The sequence below is a fragment of the Marmota flaviventris genome, chromosome 11 (genome assembly GCF_047511675.1).
Source record: "Marmota flaviventris isolate mMarFla1 chromosome 11, mMarFla1.hap1, whole genome shotgun sequence".
In the NCBI taxonomy this organism is placed as follows: domain Eukaryota; kingdom Metazoa; phylum Chordata; class Mammalia; order Rodentia; family Sciuridae; genus Marmota; species Marmota flaviventris.
This window is the reverse complement of record NC_092508.1, coordinates 26,414,073-26,428,195: the sequence shown is the minus strand read 5'-3', so window position 1 is coordinate 26,428,195 and position 14,123 is coordinate 26,414,073. Positions and strand designations below refer to the sequence as shown.

General features: G+C 35.6%; 1 protein-coding gene across 6 annotated transcripts in view; it reads left to right on the top strand.

The window, feature by feature from the left end:
* Positions 1-14,123, top strand: part of Map2 (microtubule associated protein 2) — a 278,404-nt gene that overhangs the window by 133,188 nt on the left and 131,093 nt on the right. For all 6 annotated transcript variants that reach the window (XM_034635712.2, XM_027941928.2, XM_027941927.2 and 3 more), the window contains exon 3: positions 719-786. The gene's annotated coding sequence lies outside the window, so the exon portion shown is untranslated. The remainder of the gene's footprint in view (positions 1-718; positions 787-14,123) is intronic.

Here is a 14,123-nt window from a genome sequence, read left to right as displayed (position 1 = left end):
AAGGAGACCAGATGATGACATTCATAGGCTTATAGACTCGACTCCTGGGGACACACTTGGATGGAGGCAATTAAAATGCCTGTCAGGCATTTGGTACCAGAAGCCCCTATGGCAAACCTCTAAATCGTAAGCCAGGGCTGCATCCTATTGTCAGTGAATGATGGCGGAGCTGAGTGTCTTGTCATCATTCTCGAAAATTCTGAGGCTAGTGAGCTCTCTCTCCCTCTCCCACTCGCCTTATTTTCCTTTTCGCCACTGCGGGGACTTTTTCTAATTTGCAGCTTCCCTTTCCCCGACACACACAGACACGAGCTGGTGGCTTGCAGACTGCGTCTGTCTGGAGCTAGAGAGCCAGAGAGCCAGCCCGAAGATAATGCTCCTGGGGAAGGATCCTGCAGCAGTTCTCGAAGGCTAGACTTGGGGGGTATTGCTGCATATGTGCTGGTAATGGTTTGGGGTTTTTTAAAAATGTATTTTGCTTTGTTTTTAAGGCATTTTCCCAGGGATCTGCTTTATGTCATCTTGGAGTAAAATGCTTTAAAATTCATTATTAAGCTTTAAAATTCAAATACTGCATTCTTTGTACTACAGATCTCATGGCATAGACTTATTATTTGGATAAAGAGATTGTATTTGCTTACTGGTGAGTTACAGTTTTTGATATTTAGTTAACAAATCTATACATGTGGTTTTTGGTTTTTTTCTTTTGTTTCGGTAGATTCTTCAGCTTGTTGTCTCTAACGGAGGAAGCATTGATTGAGAACTACTCATTCAGAAAATTAAAAGGTACTACATGTTTTGTTTGGATGTTTTAAATGAGGGAAAATCAGTGGAAAATAGGAATTTTTTACTTCAGGCAATCTCTTTATGGTTGGTCTTTTATCCTCAAGCCTGTGTTGATCATTGTTTAGAGCATGTATAATTTCCTATGCAGATAACACCCTCATCCAAGGCTTTTTGATTTGATGTTTAAAAATTATGGTTTTTTGCCTATGTTTCAAGCTATTAACAAATATTAAAATGTCTGTTTTATTTTGGGTTTTATCATTATAAATGGTTTTGAAAAAGTCCAAAATTCTCTACCTTAATGAAAATGTATTCTTTTGAATTTTAGAGAAATACATAGAGTAATGATTTTATCTAAAGATTTCCTGCTGACAAGTAATTTTTTAAATGGCTAAATGAAATGGCTTGCCCTTCCCAGGTAGAATGAGCACTAGAGATGAAAGCCCAGGAATGACTCAGTATTGCTGGGTTTTGCAAATAAAAATATTGTAACTTATTCACTGATGCTTTAGTCTTCAGCAAGGGATATATTTTAAAACCAAGGTTGTTAGTTCTTTAAAGAACAGATATTACCTGTTTTTTTTCCAAAATCGACAGCATAAGAGAGTAATTCTTCATCGTGCCGTGAAAGCAGTCAAATCTATTGATCCTGGGCCTTATGTCCTTACATGAAAAATGTTAATTTTCAAATTCAGTATTAGGATGTATATTGATTTGGGAGGGCAGTTATGAGTATTACTGTTTCTTTAAATCTTTAACATTATCTTTGGCTTTACAATATGTTCAGACGAATAAATCCTGTGTTTTTAATTTGCCTTTTAAAAAAATGGAAGACATTTTCTATCTTGCTGAGAAGATCAATAACATGTTTTCAATCTTCCCTTGATATCCATATAGTATTTCCCCTTTTTAGGATTTTCAGTTCAAAATATTCCATGTAGTAAGTTTAGCCTTTTAAAAAATACACTTTAAAAATGGTCAGTGTTCACCATTGACCCCAAGGTACCATAGGTATGAGTATATACCTGTGAATCTGAATATTTGTAGAAGCTGAAGGAGACTAATGCACTGTCCTTGGTTAGTTTTCTCTGCAATGTATAATCATGAGAACCTTAATTTATTCATTCCACAAGCATTTCTGAAGAGCTTTGGTTCTGTGGGTAGTCATTGTGGGAGAAGAGGAAGGGACAGATCACACTGTCCATAGCCTTCCAGAGCATAGGGATAATCACATAAGATTTTTGAAAAGGAGAATGAATCTAATAAAATAAATCAGTGCCTCCTCAAAAAGGAAAATTGCATTATTTCAGATTTTTTAACACATTCTAATAGACTAGTCTTAGAGAATGATGAAATTGCATTGCGTTTTTTTTCCTTAGAAATTACCAAGTGGAATCAGGTATCAAATGTCTAAAAAATACTTACTATTCCTTTCTGGATATTGTAAAACCCTTGAAACCATTCTTTGGGAGTGGGTGGGAGTTTTATTCAGGGTAAATGAAAGATTTCTATTTGGTATTTTCTCATCTAACTAAATCCATACAGCATATGTGACAGTCTGTTCCTTAATCTTCAGACTTATTCAGCAACTCATTGTATTCATTTTAAACTTTGGGGTATTTGTATGAATTGGAAACAAATTATTATTTGACAGCTTAAACATGTCCACACTATATGTCCGTCAGTTGTGATTATTGTGGGCATGGAAGAAGTGGCACATGACCTCACCAAGGAGCTCTTGGTACCTACCTTTTCTAGGACCATTTTGAAATTCATCTAGGGTGTGCTAACTATGTGTAATGAAAACCTGCCTATTAAAATAATCTGTCAGGGAGTCAAATCCAAACAATTTTGATTATAAGACTCTAAGAGAGTCAGGTTTCCATATCATAGTGTTTCTAATCAATATTTTTTTAATTGAATTAGTTTCTTTACTGATTTTTTTCACTCGTATCCTTAAACACATAGAAATGTACCTGAGCTTCAGTAGGAATTCAATACATACGTATTTATTTAATTATTTAATGGATAATGAACTCAATAGGAATTTTCTCTCTCTCTCTCTCTCTCTCTCTCTCTCTCTCTCTTCCTTTTCATGAAATGATGCTCAATGAAAAAATACATGTTTGGTGCTTTAATTTTTTTTTTAGTTACCCAAAATGTTGATTGGATGTCCCTAGTCAATAATAATTAAATAAATAATTCATACTGGGTGAAAACTCTGTCTAGAAATTTCTTCAGGTTATATGGACAAGGTTTTTCTAGACTTAGGTTAACAAGGAAAGAATTTTTGAAATGTCCCTTTTCACTTTCATCAGCTAGGGGAAGAATGCCAAGCTGCAGCATGAGCTTTGCTTATGGACGCTTCTTCCTAAATACTACTCCCAGCCTTGGCATTGCTTATTGCTCTCCACATCCTCCGCCAAGATCTTGCTGCAGCAGAGGGAAGGGAGGAGGCCTTTCTCTGTCTCGCTCTCTTTTTCTCTATAAATCTAATGCAAGAAATGATGTCATACTTACCAGTCCATAATGAGCAAGAAAGCATTTAAGGATGGATGGTAGATAGATAGATAGACAGTCGATATTTTTAAAGAATCTGTAAGGAAACATCTAGAATCATAATAGATTTAGAGAAGGCTCTTCTTTCTTGTTGTCATTTGTTTTTATTGATAAAATTATAACTATTTGCCTAGCAATATTCTAAAATCTTAATATATGTTATCCATATAACTCTCCCTATAATTCTGGGAGGTAGGTATGGTCTCCATTTTGCATGAGTGAACTAAGACTCCACGTGGGCAATCAACCCAAGTCTGGCCCCAAAGCCCTCAGATAAACTAGTAAGCACTCCATTTTTTTCTGGCATATCTTTTGGCATGTAGTGATTTTCTTAATATTTTATTTATGCTCATGATACTTACATTACTACAAAAAGGTTAAAACCGTATTCTTGTAGATTTATATAATCATGTGTGTATATATGCATATGTGAATATCTTCAAATAGTTATAATATTCAAGTTATTGTATATTTATTTATATGAATATATTTAATGTTCAAAATCATACACACATACACACACAGACACACACATTAGCCAAGTAGAGAGGCTCACACTTGTAATTCCAGACACTCAGAAGACTGAGGCAGGAGAATCACAAGTTTGAGGCCAGCCTCAGCAATTTATCAAGACTCTGTCTCAAAATAAAATGAAAAATAATTGGGGATATAGCTCAATAGCAGAGCATCTCTGGGTTCAAACCTCTTACAACCAGAAAATTTAAGAAATACAATACAATACAATTAACCTGAAGAACTTTATTCTTTATAGAGAGATGTCAGAAATAAACTAGGACATTTTAAAACAAATGAATCCATAAAGGATCTTCCAAGTCATGTTATCGAATTGTATAATCTATGTAAGAATATCAGCCAGAGAAATCAAGAGCTAAATAGCATACTTGATGTCATGTCTTATAAATATTTTTTTTTAAATTGATACAATAGCAGAAAAATGTTCAAATGTCCATAATAAATAAACAAGTGGAGGACACTATCATAATAAGGATGAAAGTACCACATTCAAACTTGAGGATCACTAACTAACCCATAAAAATCTCTGAAGGTACTAACAATTACACAAATATGTAATCAGACCTTCTACTTGCAAAGTAGTGGATGCAGCAGAACATTTCCCAAGCTCAGTCGGGAAGCTCCAAGGCTCACTGGCAGATGAGACATGAGTCATTTATTCCAGGCAGGATTATTAATAATGGAGAAGGGACTCCATAGAAAGTGCCTTATGGGGAATGAGTCTTTATGGAGGATGGAAGTGAGGGATGAATAGAAGTATTCAAGGTGGAGATAATACCTGGAGGAGTCCAAGAAGAACCAACAATAGCAAAGGAATGAAGGGAGGTGAACAGCTTGGAAAGTGTGGACAGATCTCATTTATATTCTAGACTGCAGGACAAATGAAGGGGACACTGACAAGAAAAGAGTGGAAGGTCCATGAATACTATTGTGTTGTACCATACAAGGTGGCTAACAGTCACCTTTAAAAAAAAAATAATTGTCCTTTTGAAGAAAAAAATAAAAATTTCATTCAGTTCAACTTAATACATGGAAGAGGATTGAAGTGTCAAGATGAGGAGCGTTTTTTTTAGTTTGTTTTTGGTATTCAATGGGAAGCTATTCACCGTGTTTCTGAACAGGAGATGACTATGAGCAAACCGTTTTCAGAGAATTTATTTTACAGCTCTTTGCACCATGAATTGGAGTTATAAGAGAAAGCATGTTGCAAAACTATCACTTTGGAAATTGTCATAGCAGAATCCAGGAAAAATAAATAAAAGTTCCGATATGGTATTGATTGTAGACATGAAAAAAGGTCATGAACGTGAGAGACGTTTCAGAGATCAGAATCACATATGGAGCACAGCAGCTGCTTAACTGGAAGAAATGAAAAGCAAAAAAAAAAAAAGACTCACAGGTGACTCTGAGGCTTGAATTTGATCACTAGAGAAATGATTGAGAGAGAGGTAGCAGACAGCTACTGGAAGGACAGGCCATCTTTTTTTTTTTTTTGTAGTTGAGTCTCTAGCTGACTGTGTGGTCCACAATAGACGGCCAGTAAATACTAAATGAATGGGAGTGTGGAAAAAACTGAAGACATATGTACAGGACAATGTGGCCGGAAATGTGGGTGAGCTGAGCTAATAGATGCAGAACTTGTAGGGACAAGGCTGAGAGGAAGTGAGGTGGGAAGGGTGTAGGTGAAGTCATCAGGAAAGATGGTGAGAAACTCTGCACAGCACCCACATTACAGATGCAGAATGAAAAACAGATCAACAAAGTTGAAGGGGGGGAAAAAAGCAAAGAAAGAAGAACACAGAGAATGTAATAAAAACAAAGCTAATAATCAAATTCTCCAGAAAAAACTGAAGAATGAGGATAAGGAAAATACTGATGGATTTATTGTTTCAATAATGTTTTAGTTTGTTTGTTTGTTTTGAAATGAACAAATCAGTGTTTCCTAAAACTAGCAAAATTTAGAAGAATATAAGGAAAAAATAGTCACCCACCATTACACAATATACAGATTATGGTTAATACTTTTTAAAAACATTGGCTTATTTCCTTTCATTGTATCACATTTAAATTTACATAATCAGGACCAGGACTATACATATTCAAATTCTGCCTTCCTTTTTCCTACTCAACAAGATCTTAAGTATCTCTTACAACATTTTCCCACCTGCATTCTGTTCTCTCACATAGATACTGGGCATTTTTATTCCATGCTGTTTCCAATTTCTCATTATCATCCCAATGTTGCAATGGAATAGTTTGTATATTACTCCTACACAACAGGTCAAATTATTTCCAACAAATATTTCTTAACAAAAAAATCACTATGTATTGTATTGTCAATTTCCTAGACAGATAAAATCTGATGGTTTCAAAGTGAGCCTTGTCTTTTTGCCAAGAAGGAAAGTTTGAGATTATGTTAGCACTTGCCATGTGTCAGCTTGTAGCAGGCAATTTTATTCTCACTGTCATTATGGAGAGCCTATTATACCCACTTTATAAATGAAGAGACAGAGATCCAGAGGGTTGTTCACAGTTTAGGGTTAGTTTTTAATCTGAGTCTGACTCCAAACAGCCAAATTTTTGGAGAAAGAAACAAGATCTTGCATAAATGAATAAATAAGAATATGAAAACTATAAGAAAAAGTTTCAGAAACCTCAGACTCAAAGGTTAAGTCAAGGAGGTATCAGCTTCCTTGACTTCCAGGTGTGCTCTTGCTGCTAATGAATGAAGGAAATCTCAAGGCAAAGACAGGGACAGATAGAGCGGGGAGGTTACATATGTAAGCAGAAGATGGACATATATGTAGAATAAGGTCCTAATGGAAAGGGGTTAAAAAATACAGACAAGCATTTGGATTTGACAAGCCAAATGTATCTACCTTATAGAAAAGAGGAAGAGAAAAGAGAGGGAGACTTTTCAGGGGGTAAAGCAGAGACATGGAGGATTTCATGCAATATGGACTTCATTCTATCCTGCAGGCAAATTAATTTATTTAACTCACTTTCATTCTACGAATATTTTTGGACACCGAACTGCATAGCCTTTTCCTGCCCTCATGGAACTTTCCTTCCAGAGAGGGAAATAATCAGTGGGTTAACAAATAAAATAGATCGTTTCTCAGGCAGCTGTGCAGGGAATGTTAGATTTACTTCTCAAACTTTAGAGCAGAGATGAAAGACCTGAAATCTTATTGAAATGCAGATTCAGAATCAGTGGTCTGGAAGAGGGGGCCAGAGATTCCGTGTTTTGACAAGCTCCCAGGTCATGTTGACGCTGATGAACAGTACTTTGATTAGTAAAAGGTTAGAAGGCAAATGTCCAGGAAAAAACAAAAGCAGAAATCATTGGAGCAGTTGTTACGGAGCAAGTTAAATGTGAATCCTCCTCTTTGTACAGTAAAGCTGCGTACTTAAACCTGACTGTAGAAAGAGAATTGCCTCTCTTTACTCCTGAGCTTTTCCAATTACAGCCAGTCATTTTATGAAAGACCCATTAAACCAACCCTAACAAGCTACCGGCATTTTATTCTTTCTGCTCATGCTTATTATACCATATAACAAATTCTTGTGGCTCAGGTTTGGGGATGTGATTCTATATAACCCTGAGCCAAGTTCTGGACTCTAGTTTTGTTTCCTGCTTTATAATTTCTTTGGACTTTTAACCTCTTCTCTGCTCGGATATTCTGCAGAGTACCAGTCTGCTAAACACTCTGGCCCCTCAACTTTTGTCATCATCCTTCTCACTCCTTTGTGCAAAGCTTCAGGGTCTCCACTTCTCGTGTTCTTCCACCCATACCCTAAGAGAAGCCTTGGATTTTTCTGCTCAGAGCTACAGAGAAACAGTGAGGATAGTCTCTGATTTAAGGAATGCATTTTTTTTCCACTAAAATCATTGCTGTTTGGTGGACTGTTTTGGTTGGTGACAGCAACTTATGTTCCTTTGAAGGATTCTCCAGAGCTCTACAGGAGGATGCATATGTTGGTAGACAGTTAAGGATTCAGAGGGCCTTGTTCATAGGAAGCCTTGACACTGTCAGGAGGGATGTTCTTTCTGCCTCCAGTGCTAGGCTGTAACTCAGTCTTCCATTTTAGCTGCAGGGAATTGGGAGCATTGACTCATGTGAGTCCCTTCATAGCATACATTGTAGCTCTAAAATATTTGAGAAAATCAGAAATCAAATAAACTTGACATACTAACCTATCAAGAAAGAACAACCAAGGTGTATATTAAATATCTACGATGTCCTCATTCTTCTTAGCATTTATCCTGTGCTTCAAGGGCTAGCTTTATCTCCAGACTCGGCTGTGACCAGGTCACCAGACCCATCACTGTCATTTAGTGGTTTGGTGTATACTTAAAACAGGCAAGTAGGCGTGAGCAGTGTCCTTAGAAACTTGAAATTAAAAATTCCAGGAAAAAATCAAATTAATTTCATTTAAACAGAAGTCAACTTAAATTGATAACCACATTTTTTAAAGAATACTTCGGAGGGGTCCTGGAGAAGAGAAACGAAGTCACAGTTACCTTACACCCTACTGTTAACAGAACACATTCTTGACGCACATGTTGTGTGTGTGTGTGTGTGTGTATCCAGTCTTTCTATAACAGATAGTGCTGGTCCTTGCATAGTCAAGCTGCAGTGATAAAATTTTCAAAATTTAAATGCCATGCTGAAGCCTTTTTACCATTCCATCAATGGTTAAGTCTCAGAGAAGCACAAGATCGCCTCTGCCTTTCTGACACAAATTATCTCTCTCCTTCTCTCTCCCTGTCCTCCCCAACCCTTTCTCTATTTCCTAAAGTGTTAATATACATTAACAAAAAGAGGACTGATTCAGGCTCCATATATATATATATATATATATATATATATATATATATATATATATATATATGTTGTAGATGGACATGATACCTTTATTTAATTTATTAATTTTTATGTGGTGCTGAGGATCGAACCCAGTGCCTCACACATGTGAGGCAAGCGCTCTACCACTGAGCCACAACCCCAGCCCAATCCTCTTTTTTTGTGGATTCCATTCGGGTCTGCCTCAGATGGTTTGAATTAACCTTTCTTTAAATTCCCTCCTGGTGTTAATGACTCTGGATTATGATCATTTAAGGAAGCCGGATGTACATTGATCCACATCTGGCAATTGTTAAAACAAAGCAACTCCATTTAACTAACACATTACAACCAAAATATATTTCTTCCACAATATGTAGTAACTTAAGAAATTATATTTCTTTTTAGAAAGATCTTGTGTTTTATTTCCAAGATGAACAATGACTGTATTTATTTTTAATTTTTAAAATATTTTCTTGCTTATTGTAGGATGTTCTCATGGTGAGATTTCATGGCTTCGTACACGTACATAGAATAAGATATCATATATCAGCATCAATGGTTGCTCCCACATAGTGCCTAAGAGCCACCACTTAGCACAATTTTGAGCATTAGCTGCAGATGAATTTGTGATATTTAAGATTTTAAAAAACAAACACCTAAGTAGGCTGACTATTCTTTTATGATAGGGATAGAAATTCCTAAAATGATTGACTTTCAAAGACTACATTGGTACTTGAGGCAACGTGAGATGTAATAATCAAAAAAAAAATTTAAACTTATAAAAAAGAACTCATGATCCTGAGTAATTGATGTAACTCTGCACTAACTGTTATAGTTTTCTTCTACAAGAAAGCTGGTAGTGCAAGAGATAAAAGAGAAGTAATATAACATGGTGCTTAATGTGTGCATGTAGTTTTGGTTCTGCTCCTGTGTTATGCTCACAAAAGACCCAGGATGTAGAGTTTGGATTACAAAATTGTTGAAATAGTACAACCTATTAAGAAGTTACATTTAGATTTTAAGGGAAAAAAATGACTTCTGTACCACGTTTTAAGTCATACAAAGCACTTTCTGATACATAGTGTTCCAAAGCTTAGAACAAGCTATGGACTGGGAAAGCCAGACATTGTTGTTTTATTTGTTCCAGATGAGAAAAAACAAAGTATGAAGGATGTAAATGACCTCTTAAAATCACTCAGATAGAAAATGATAAGTCTAGGGCTTGTATTCCTATTCTAACTCCAAAGTTTTTAATTTCTACTCATCTGTCAAATAAATATTTTTTTCTAAATCTGGGATTTTTAAAAAATATTTGTTCTAATTAGATTTAAAAGATTTTATATTTAAAAGATTTTAAGTCCTTTGGGTATATACCAAATAGCGGGATAAGTGGTCAAATGGCTTGACAGTAGAATATATTTTGATACACTGTACACAATGGAGCATAACTTCTTCCTCTAACTGTACATGGTGCACAGTTACACCGGTAGTGTAATCAAACATGTATACAGGGTAATAATGTCTGTCTCATTCCACCATTTTTCCCATCCCCACTGCCCCACCCCTCCTCTCACTTCCCTCTGCACAATCCAAAGTACCTTCATTCTTCCCTACCCTGCCCCACTTTGTGGATCAGCATCCGCTTATGAGAGAAAACATTTGGCCTTTGGTTTTTTGGTTTGGTTTATTTTGCTTAGCATGATATTCTCCAGCTCCATCCATTTACCTGCAAATGCCATAATTTCTTTCTTCTTTAAGGCTGAGTAATGTTCCATTGTATATATGTGCCATATTTTTTTTTTATCCATTCATCTGTTGAAGGGCACCTAGGTAGGTTCCATAGTTTAGCTATTGTGAATGGAGCTGCTATAACACTGGTGTGTGACTGAGTCACTGTAATATGCTGATTTTAAGTCCTTTGGGTATATACCAAAGAGTGGGATAACTGGTCAAATGGTGGTTTCATTCCAAATTAAATCTAGAATATTTTAATAATGCATTGACTTGATTGCTAAAATAAAGACCTGTCCAAAGTAATGAATTGTTCTGGCGTCCAAAAACTTCCTGCCTTTTGGAGGCCTATATTAGTGTGGTGGGGAGCTGTTTAAGTACAGGTTTCAAACAACAATTATTACTAAAATCGTTTTAAACCTTTCTATATTAAAAGAAGATAAGGCTAAATATATCACAGAAATAGTAATCTTATTATTCTAAAAGAACATTTGATAGAATAGACTGATAAGAATTCATTGTTTAGATCTCACTTTTATAGAATTTTAAAGGAAGTGGTAAAGAACTTGGCAAGAACCCAGAATAGCAAAGAAAATTTTTAAAGCTTCTGAAAATTTGAGGTATGGAGAAACATCTTGAAAAGCAAGCTTTTGACTTTCCTATTATTAGGAACATTAAAGGAGCTTATAAAGCAAAATGTTGAGCTGAAAACTATGGATTCCAGTTCTGAGCTCAGATGTAGAGATGGAAGGGTAGCATGGGTAAAGGAAGTGACAACTGCAGGGATCATGGAGGTCATTGAGTTAGGGTTAATGTCAAGGTTAGATCCCCAGAGTCAGACACCAGTGGGAACAAGTTGCACTGAGGACATTTTTGGTGCAATGGCCCACCTCTTCCCCAGTTGTCCTTTCCACCACCTTCCATGCTCTTGGGAGCATGCCAGGGTTACGAAAATACTGCTCTCCCACCTGGAATACCAGCATCACATTAATCTCCCAGGCAAACTATCACCCTCTTCTTTATTGTTCTCACTTTCTTTACCTTCAGTGGCCCTCCTTTGCTTTTCTGAGCTGAGCTGGCCAATAAATAGGGTAACCCAATTACATGGAGCTATTTAAGTTTATATTAATAAAAAATTCTAAAACATTTTAAACTTCACTTCATTAGTCACTGGCCACATTTCAAGTGATCAATACCCACATTATTTTTATAGAATCTTATAAATGTTATATTACATTTCCATCAACACAGTGGTTGTGTTATATTAGAAAGTACTGCTCAGGAGCACAACCAGACCCATCACCTTGGCATTTTCTTCCTCATCATCATTAGTATGATCATAATTAAAATAGTAATAGCTATTGTTTATTTAAAGGCTCTTGTGTGTTAAATGCATAAATTTTCTCACTGGATTATTAAAAAAAGAAAACAAAGATTGCAAAATACTTTTCTATCCCCATTTCACAGAAAAGGAAAATAAGGTTTAGTGAGGGTAAGTATATTTTCTAAATACAGAAAGCTCATAATTGGTGGAGCTAGAAGTAAAATCCAAGTCTGTCTGTCCCCGAAGGTGAGCTTTTCCCCCTGTACCAGTGGACGCCTTGGACAGAGGTCATCTGGAAATGTCCAGAGATATTTTTGATTATCGTAATTGGGGCAATAGCTACTGACGTATAATGGATAGATGCTAGGCATTCCGTTAAATATTTTACAGTTGGACATCCCCCTTAAAGAATTATCTGGCTCAACATATCAGTAATGCTGAGGTTGGTAGTTTTATATCTTCTCCCAGAAGAATTTAAAGTCTAAAAGTATGATGATATTGTTTTATACACTCCGAATCCCTATTGACTTGAAAACTACTTAGGCTAGAGTATATAATGTACTCTATATAATATATAATGTATATTTACAAATGAGCAGTGAAACTGTTATTTTTAAAGTAACACTTGTTCATGGTAAAACAAAACAAAGGGACCAAACAAAGGGACCTTCCTATCCCCATTCCCAATCTCACATCCTAGTGAAAACCATTTAATAGTCACTGGGATTACAGGTGTGTACCACTGCCCCGGCATAACCACTTTTGTTATTTTTAAATATAAATAAGTCTGATTTTCAGGGTTGAGATAGAACATTCTAGATGCATATTGTAATATGTAGAATACAAATGTCAACTATCTGCATACATCAAACTTCATCATTGATCCAGAGTAATAAATACAAGCGAACTTGGAGGTTAGCCAGTTATAGGAAACCCCCTCCTATAATCCAATAGGAATTGCAAGGGAATCCCAAATTGATGCAAGAACTAAAACTCTGTGAAATTCAAAGAACCAGAATTTTCCTTGGTAGCAACAGTAAAATAAGGAATTCTTCACGAATAAACATATTCTCTCCTAATGGGAAGAAAGAGATAATAGCAGACTAAGAATATAGTTGATAAATTGAATAAAAATAAATGCAAATTTTAGGTAAGCCATAGAATATTTAATTTAATATGTGTGATGCTTTTCTTGGAAAAATTAACAATATTTATATCAACAATGAGTATACTTTAAAACTGCTAATTAGCTGTCACAAAATTATTGTTTATTTTTATCTGTTTTCAGTTAATTGAAAGTTTCTGCTCTCAGTGAAACTGGGATACAAAATACTCAGTAAAACAATAACAGTAAAGTGGCTTAATCGTAAAAGTCGATAAAATATTAAGAAGAAATTAAATGTTGAATGGAAGTTGAAAGACATAGTGGCCTTTGACTTTGGGAGTGAAAGGAGTGTTTTTCTGAAATTATTAAAACACCACATTTTTATTGACAGCCTTTATTCTTAGAAATAAGTCAAGAAAACATCACACAGACAAAGCATAAACTAAATCAGTGTGAATGGATGCTGAGTGATGTAAATACCATTCAGTGTTCAGTGCTGTTCATTCTCAGTTTCTGCAGTAGTTATTACATTCTCAAGTTTAATGTTTATACAGGATAAGTCACCAGCCCTAGTTAAATGTTAATGATCTAGTGATGTACCATAATTTAAGCTCAAGGCCTCACCCAAAGGAATGTGAATAAAATGCATTTGTTTGGCTTTTTATGGCCACTATTAAAAGTAAAAGAAATGAGGAGGCTGAGGATGTAGCTCATTTGGTAGAAGCTTGCCTTTGCATGTATAAGGCCCTGGGTTCAATCCTTAGCACCACCAAACAAACAAACAAACAAAATTAAAAGGAAATGAAACCATAAACAACTGTGCTCAAACATTGGCATAGGTGAGACTGCTTTGTAGCAGTAGAAAGCTGTATTTATTTATTTTTTATTTTAATTTGTTATATATGCCAGCAGAATATATTACAATTCATATTACACATATAGAGCACAATTTTTCATATCTCTGGTTGTATACAAGTAGAGTCACACCATTTGTGTCTTCGTACATGTACTTAGGGTAATGATGTTCATCTCATTCCACCATTCCCTCATGCCCCCTACCTTCCCCTCCTTCCCCTTTGCCCTATTTAGAATTCATCTAATTCTCTCATGTCCCCCCACCACCCACATTATGGATCAACATCCACATATCAGAGAAAACATTCGGCATTTGGTTTTTTGGAATTGACTAACTTCACTTAGCATTATATTCTCCAACTCTACCCATTTACCTGCA